The sequence below is a fragment of the Gouania willdenowi genome, unplaced genomic scaffold (assembly GCF_900634775.1).
Source record: "Gouania willdenowi unplaced genomic scaffold, fGouWil2.1 scaffold_135_arrow_ctg1, whole genome shotgun sequence".
Taxonomy (NCBI): Eukaryota; Metazoa; Chordata; class Actinopteri; order Blenniiformes; family Gobiesocidae; genus Gouania; species Gouania willdenowi.
This window is the reverse complement of record NW_021144883.1, coordinates 133,533-141,487: the sequence shown is the minus strand read 5'-3', so window position 1 is coordinate 141,487 and position 7,955 is coordinate 133,533. Positions and strand designations below refer to the sequence as shown.

General features: G+C 44.9%; 1 pseudogene; it reads right to left on the bottom strand.

Annotated features, from left to right (window-relative positions):
• Positions 1-4,609: 4,609 nt before the first annotated feature.
• On the bottom strand, positions 4,610-7,153 carry LOC114458580 (sperm-associated antigen 6 pseudogene; annotated as a pseudogene).
• Between the last annotated feature and the right edge of the window lie 802 nt (positions 7,154-7,955).

Genomic DNA, 7,955 nt, shown 5'->3' with positions numbered 1-7,955 from the left:
CGTTATTCGCCGTTCGCTTGAGTTGAAAATATTGAACTCCAGCGGCAGTTTCGCGTGACGCGCAGGCGCGAACGCCAATCAGAGTCCTCGTTGGCAATGACGTCATGCCGTCAACGCGGAAACCAGTCCACTCACCTATTCAAACATGGATGACAAGCTAATCATAGCCGTGTGTGACAACCCTGAGCTGTACAACACAGCCAGTTATTGGTACCGGGACCGGACCAAGAAGGACCTGGCGTGGAGGAGGATCGGCGAAGCGGTGGGACTAGCAGGTAAATCTTCTTTCTCTGTAGTTTTCATCTTTGAAAGTCGGCAATGAGCTAGGATTTGCAGCTATTGGCCGCTGTGTCATTTTACCGCCTTTTTCACTTGTGGTTCATTGAATTGAATTAGAATTATATAGTCTTCATAAACAAGTACAGAACAAACAACACTCAGTAGTTCAGTTCTTCAGCTGAAAGGGTATAGGTTGAAGCAAAGCTTATTTCACCATCACAACATAACTAAACCAGGTTATCTACATAATATCACACACAAAAAATATTTAACTTATATTACTATTTTTACAATACACACTCAATATAAATTCTGCACAATTTTTATATATACAGTCTGTATATGTATACCGTAACATGGATACTGTAATATTGTAATTTGTATAAGGGTTACACATACACACATACATGTACATAATATTGATACACTATTTCATATTTATAAAACAAACGTCATCAATTAAATTTAGAGTGGCAATATATAAATTAATAAAAACATTTTGTTTAATTTAGTAAGGATTGATATATGTTATACCGTTGTATACATATTATTGTTTATTTTTCTGCTGTTTATGACAGCGGATCTCTGCCGTAAAAGGTGGAAGGGCCTGAGAGACACATACTTAAAGGAAAAAAGAAAGTGTCTGGAGAAAAGGAGTGGGTCAGCTGCAGGGCCATCAAAAAGGTGGAAATACTCTGCGGTCATGTCCTTCCTCGACCCCTTCATTTCACCGAGAGACACCAGCAGCAACATGGTGCAGGGGGTTGAGGAAGACAGGGCTGCAGAATATGGTCATCCATCAGAGACTGGAGGTTTGTTTATCAGTGCAGACATATATACATATAGAAAAATGTATCTGCTTCATAATCAGACCTTTATGCACAATAGGGCTTCTTCTAGTGTGGGTGGGGGGGATAAAAATCTAGTATCATGATTTAAAATGTATAGTAATGTTTCATATCTCATGTTTGTTGTCACTCAGAGGTAAACAATGAGGGAGAGGAAGCAGAAGGTGAGGGTGAAGGAGAGGATGCTGGTGGTGAAGATGTGGAGGCTGGAGGTGCTGATGGGGTTCCTGCTAATGCTGCAGCAGCATCTCCTGCAGGATCAAGTGCAGCCAAACCATCTGGTATGATCATAACAGAAGTTGTTTTGCATTCTGTTATAAATACAATGTATCTATAAATGCTTGGTATATCAGTGATGACAATGTTGATCATTACCTCGATTAATTAAAATATATCTATGATCGTATTTAAGTAACAGTGACTTGATAAGCTATTAATATATGTTAATATATGTTTTTTTAAAGGAAAGAGTGCCAAGAAGAGACCCAGCCAAGGCCCAAGTGAGATGGACCTGGTCATCATGGAGGCCCTCAGAAGACCTCCTTCTTCTCCACCACCACCTTTGTCGGCAGATGAAATGTTTTTAAAAAGCCTGCTTCCTACCCTGCAAAGAGTGCCCCCAGAAAACAGGGACTTTGTAAAATTACAAATGTACAAAGTACTTGTTGATAATCTTCCGGTGACTCTAAATTTAGAACATTTTGAATAAGTTTTAGATTTGACTGGGTGGGGTGGGGTGGGGGCACTCTTTGCATGGTAGAAATCACATTGTAAATAGTTTAGTTTAAAGTTTTAGAAAGTACATGTGAATAGTTTGTTTAAAATCGAGGTATTATAAAGTTAATATAATAGTTTGTTTAAAATCGAGGTATTATAAAGTTAATATAATAGTTTGTTTAAAATCGAGGTATTATAAAGTTATTATAATAGTTTGTTTAAAATCGAGGTATTATAAAGTTAATATAATAGTTTGTTTAAAATCGAGGTATTATAAAGTTAATATAATAGTTTGTTTAAAATCGAGGTATTATAAAGTTAATATAATAGTTTGTTTAAAATCGAGGTATTATAAAGTTAATATAATAGTTTGTTTAAAATCGAGGTATTATAAAGTTAATATAATAGTTTGTTTAAAATCGAGGTATTATAAAGTTAATATAATAGTTTGTTTAAAATCGAGGTATTATAAAGCTCATGTAAATAGTGTTCTTTAAGGATTGTTGAGTAAAATCACATTTTCAAGTTTACAGTCGCTTTCTTTGTATTTTTTACCAATGCATCTAAACATCTATATGTGTACTCCACATCAAGGTTATATATAATGTTCATATAAGAACTTAATGCCTTAACTGAATTTCTGAGGTGAGGTTTCATGGATTGTTTGTCTGGTTAAAAATGAAGATGACAAATGTCTCTCCCCCAATTATCCATATTTATTATACACATGTTAATGCAGTAGGAAGTATGCTCTATAGACGTATGTGGTTGGCTCTTAAAAGAGCCGTTTTGTGTGCGCTGGTGCACTATGACAGCCTGCTGTCTTGCCACGGAACAGCTCCTTCTGCAGAGAAGTATGAAGTGAAGACCTCTCACACCCTGATGGCCTCCCGTCCAGAGTAGTTGGCGGCAACTCTCCCCAGTCCTGGCAGTGGCTCCACCTCAGCAGTCGGATTGTTCGCCCTGGCTGTGGTAGATGTGTGTCGCAGGAAGTTGTGCAGAACACAGGTTTCCTTTACACATTTCTCTGCAACATCTACCCTGACCTCCATGGCACGCCTGTACATTCTCCACTGAGAGGAGAGGATGCCAAAGGCGTCTTCCACCACCATACGAGCCCGGGACAGACGGTAATTGAAAATTTTCTGCTCTCTTGGGATGTTGCGCCCAGGAAATGGCCTCATGAGGTTTTTCCTGAGTGGAAAAGCCTCATCGGCAACAAACGCGTGTGGCTGTTGTCCACGATGGTCTGCTCCTGGCAGTGTCTGGTCTGCAGGCAAGGGGAGGGTGCCGGCCCGGAGAGCCTGACCAAACGTGGAGTTGGCGAGGATCCCTCCATCACTTGTTCTCCCATAGCCCCCCCTGCTCTGTTACAGGTGTTGTGAAGCTGATGATAGCAGTTCCTGATCTGTGGTTCACGGCTCAACTAGTCTGAGACACTCTGATGTTCTATCTCTCTATCCTGTTCTGTTGGTCCTTCTGTCCACTAACCTCAACTAATCCACGCAGATGGCTGCCACCTCTGAACCTGGTTCTAACGGAGATTTCTTCCTGTTAAAAGGAGTTGTTTCTTCCCACTGTCACTAAATACTTGTTCATGTGGATCTTGTTGGGTTTTTACTTTCTTATTATGAATTTTATATTTTGATAAGCGCATTAAGATGACTTTGTTGTAAATTGCGCTATACAAATAAAGTTGAATTGAATTGAAATTACTCCACCAGCTTCTTCCCGGCCGCTCCTTTCACTCTTCCCTCTGTCTTTCTTTTCTCATTATCCTCTTCAAAAGCTCCATACATGAGGCACCCACTATTTAGTCCTCTGTCTTAAGGCTCAAACATACTCAGGCGGACTCCGCGCTCAACGGACTCTCATCTGACCTCAAATACTCGAGCAGACTTGGAGCGGAACGTCACATAGTGGTTGCCTGTGAAATTTCTTTAAAATCCTACATTTCCCAGATGCTTTCCCCACAATCCTACAGTTCCCACAATCCTTTGCGCACTGTTTACCTTTTTAGTCATGGCGTCCTATACTGACGATGAGGAAGAGGAGCTGCTTTGGAGCGTATTTGGCCAAATTTGCTCAATCTTTTCTCTGTCCGGGAGCGTGAAACAATTAACTGTGGCTGAGCTGAACACTCCGGAACTGTGAATCACCCGCAAAGCACACATTGTGTTGCAGAGAAGGGTGATGTGTTGCGGGAAATCCGTCGTAGGGGCGGAAAACTTTAAACCCTGTGCTATAAGCAACAGCAGGTTTTGCAATGCCACAGTCAGGAAATATGTCTTTGCTCCGCTCATGCTGATGGAGGCTTCACGTAGTTCCAGTGTGGTCTGCCTCTGCAGCTTCATCTTCAACTGTCTTGTAGTTGCTTCACAGCAGTCGTTGAGTATGACATGGGACTCCAGTTTAATTCAACAAGCTGCAACGTTTATTTGACCAATCACTCAAAAATGGCATACAGCTTATAATTATTCTGTTCAGGTCACACACACTCCCTCACTCTGCACACTGGTCGAGCGACCAGCGCATTCATTCGCAGTTAAAGGGCCACGCACCCACACACTCACACTGACAATAAATGTTATGTTCAGGTCCTGCATGGAAATTCTTCAACTCTTCCAATTAAAAATACTGTACGCTGGAAAGTTTACACAAAGGACCAGTATGTTTTAATATTCAAAATCAGTTTTATTGTCAAGTAGAGTTTTTAGACAATTTTGACAAGTTTGGTGTCAATAGGCTCAATAATCCATATTATTTCAAATTCTGTTCTCTCTTTCAGTTCTCTCTTTCAAGTTCTCCGAGGCACCTAAGTTAGTGCTATCTGGGGTGATTGGATGGGGGTCTTGGGTTCCGTTGGGGGGGCTTGCCATCAATGCTGCCTCAGGGTCAGTTGCTTCTGGAGTGATTGGCCAGGGTTCTTGGGTACCGGTGGAGGGGCTTGCCACCAGTGTTGCCTCAAGATCAGTTGCTTCTGGGGTGATTGGACGAGGTTCTTGGGTGCCGGTGGGGGGGTTTGCCACCAATGCTACCTCAGGATCAGTTGCTTCTGGAGTGATTGGCCAGGGTTCTTGGGTACCGGTGGAGGGGCTTGCCACCGGTGTTGCCTCAAGATTAGTTGCTTCTGGGGTGATTGGACGAGGTTCTTGGGTGCCGGTGGGGGGGTTTGCCACCAATGCTACCTCAGGATCAGTTGCTTCAGGAGTGATTGGCCAGGATTTGTGGGTGCCGGTGAGGGGGCTTGCCACCGATGCTGCCTTGGGATCAGTTGCTTCTGGGCCTAGGGTCTTGCGTCTGCTGGCTCTGGACCTGGCCACTGGAGAGTGCTCGCTGGTTTTTCCCTGGGCGTGGATCTTGGCCCTTCTGCTGGGGCCTTGGATGGAGGGCTCCCTGGGCCCTCTTCGGGGGTTGGGTGTTGGGGCAAGGATAGGTTTGGAAGGTTGGCTGCAAGCAGGGGTTCTCGTAGCGGGTGTTCGGGGCGGCAGCGGGATGTGTTGGGTCTTGGTCCTTCTGCTGGAGTCTCGAATGGGGGGCTCCCTCGGCCCTCCCTGGGGGTTGGATGTTGGGGCATGAATAGGTTTGAGAGGGCGGGTGCTAACAGGGTTCTTCGTAGTGGGTGTTCGGGGCGGCAGCGGGGTGTGTTGGGTTTTGGCTCTTCTCCTGGTCCCTCCCCGGGGGTTGGGTGTTGGGTCGTGAAAAGGTTTGGGAAGTTGGGTGCAAGCAGGGGTTCTAGTGGCGGGTGTTCGGGGAGGCAGCGGGGTGTGTTGGGTCTTGGCCGTTCTGAGGCGGTTGGCTGAAGCCTCTTGGATGCAGCTTTTTATGGAATTGATCAGTTTCCTCTGAGCTGAACCAGGCTCAGCATCCATCTCCTGTATTTTACTTAACCCACCACTCATCACAAACTCTTGGCAAGCTTCACTGTCATGATGCATAACCTTGCTGAACTGGCCAAGCACATGATTTAAGATGTTGCTGGGAGCATTGCTGAGGAGAGGCTCTAAACTGGGCAGGTGAGTGCACTTCAGCAGGATGTTCTTCAGAGCCTTCTTACTTTTGAGCCGCAGGTCCTCCAAACTGCTTGCTCCCGTGTAAAACTGCAGTAATTTAGGCAGTAGGCCTGCAGTGGCTACAGCGTTGGCGTGCTCTGGTGTGTGATGTCCGATCTGACCAATGGACCATACGGTGGCCTCCTTTATGTGATCCTCATCCTCCTCGGACAGACAGATGGCCAGCTGTTGCAACCCCTTGGAGAGGATGACGGCCATAGCGAGATTTTCACTATGAGAAGCGACGTATCCCAGCATCATGATCCCGGGAAGTCTCATGCTTCCACGGCTTTTATCCAGGTAGTCCACCACCTCCACTAAACCATCACAGTTCACAATCACCTGAGATAACTGTGCACTGTGTTTGACCACCTCCCACATCAAGGTGATGACATCTTTCTTTACATATTCATCCGGGTCCTGGAGGCAGATCATGACATCTGGCAAAATGTACGCCGCGATCACCATCTCAGCCAGTTCTACTGAGTGTTTACTGATCTGAATGAGAGTGAACAGCACCTGCCTTTTCAGTTTGACATCTGGGCTGCGGATCATCTGTTTCAGGAGTGCGATGGTGCCAGTGTTGACCTCCTCCCGATCCAGGTCATTTGTGTGCAGGGACAACAGCAGAGAGGCTGCACCTGCATCCACCACAGCCTGAGAAAGCATTGTATTTTGTTGTGCGATGTAGGCCAGGGCCCAGGCGGCAGCCTCTTTTACCTCAGGGTCAACAGCTCCCAAACAGGAGACCAAAATATCCAACCCACCACTGTCAACCACAGCCTGGGAGAGCTCAGGGGAGTGTTTGGCCACAGCATGCAGCACAAACACTGTAGCCTTCTTATAATGATGAGGCTGTGAAGGAATAGACCAGATCAACTGATGCAGGATGTCTTTCTTCACCACAATCCTAGCCAGCTCTTCACTGTGTTGTACCAGACGGCCCAGAGCCAAAACTGCATTGTGCTGGATGCTGCGATCCTCATCCAACATGAAAAGACGCAACTGGGAAATCATTTTTTCCTTTTGGTGGACCTTCATGTTCTCAGAGTTGATTGACAAATCAGCAACCATCTGCTTAAATTCCATCCTTAATGTCTGGGACTGATCATAGGCTTCAATCATCTGTTGCTGAATCATGGTGGGTTTGTCAGAAGATGACTCCATATCAAGTGTTTGGTTGAAGAGAGTGCTCTCCATTTTGTCTCAAAATTTGTTCCTGTAATTTCTTGTTGAAGTAATGAACTTGTTCTTCTTTCGTTGTTATTGGTGTGATGATGAGTGGCTACTCGAAAGGATCCTGTGACATTAAAGGAACCTATGAAAAAGGAGCTTTCTTTGATTTTGAGAGAACCTGTGACATCATCAACAGCAAAGAAACATGCTGACTCCTGATTGGCTGCTGAATAAGATACGTTAGTTCGCACGAGGATGATGCTGGCTGCCCCTTGGTCTCTGCCCATCTGCTGGGGTCTCGGGTGGGGGGGTTCCCTGGACCCAAACCCAGGGCGTTGGGCGTGGGCGGGTGTGTGCTCACGGGGGCCCTCAGGATGAGGTGGCTGCTGTGTGCGTTTGTGCTCCCTGGAGTGCTCAGGTGTGGGAGATGCCGCTTTTTCAGAATCAGAATTCCTTTATTAATCCCAGATGGAAATTACTTATGTTACAGCCACAGAAAAAAAATCACAAATAAAAGAATAAAACATTTAACAAAGATAAAAGAAAGAATAAACTTTAAATAATTGTATAATTAAGTAAAACACTGTTAAAAAATAGGGATCAGATACACACACATTACAATAGTAGAAAATGATATGATACAGATATTTACAACAATCAAGCTGTGAGGTTACAGTGATGAATTATACAGTTTGATCTCCACAGGCAGGAATAATTTCCTGTGGCGTTGTGTGGAGCACCGTGGTTGGATCAGCCTGGTGCTGAAGGTTCTAAAGGTCCTAAAGGTGCTGATGGTGCTTCTGTGACTGACCAGCACATCATGGAGTGGGTGGGACTTATTGACCAAGATGGCCTTCATCCTTGGACAGGCTCCTCCTCTCTG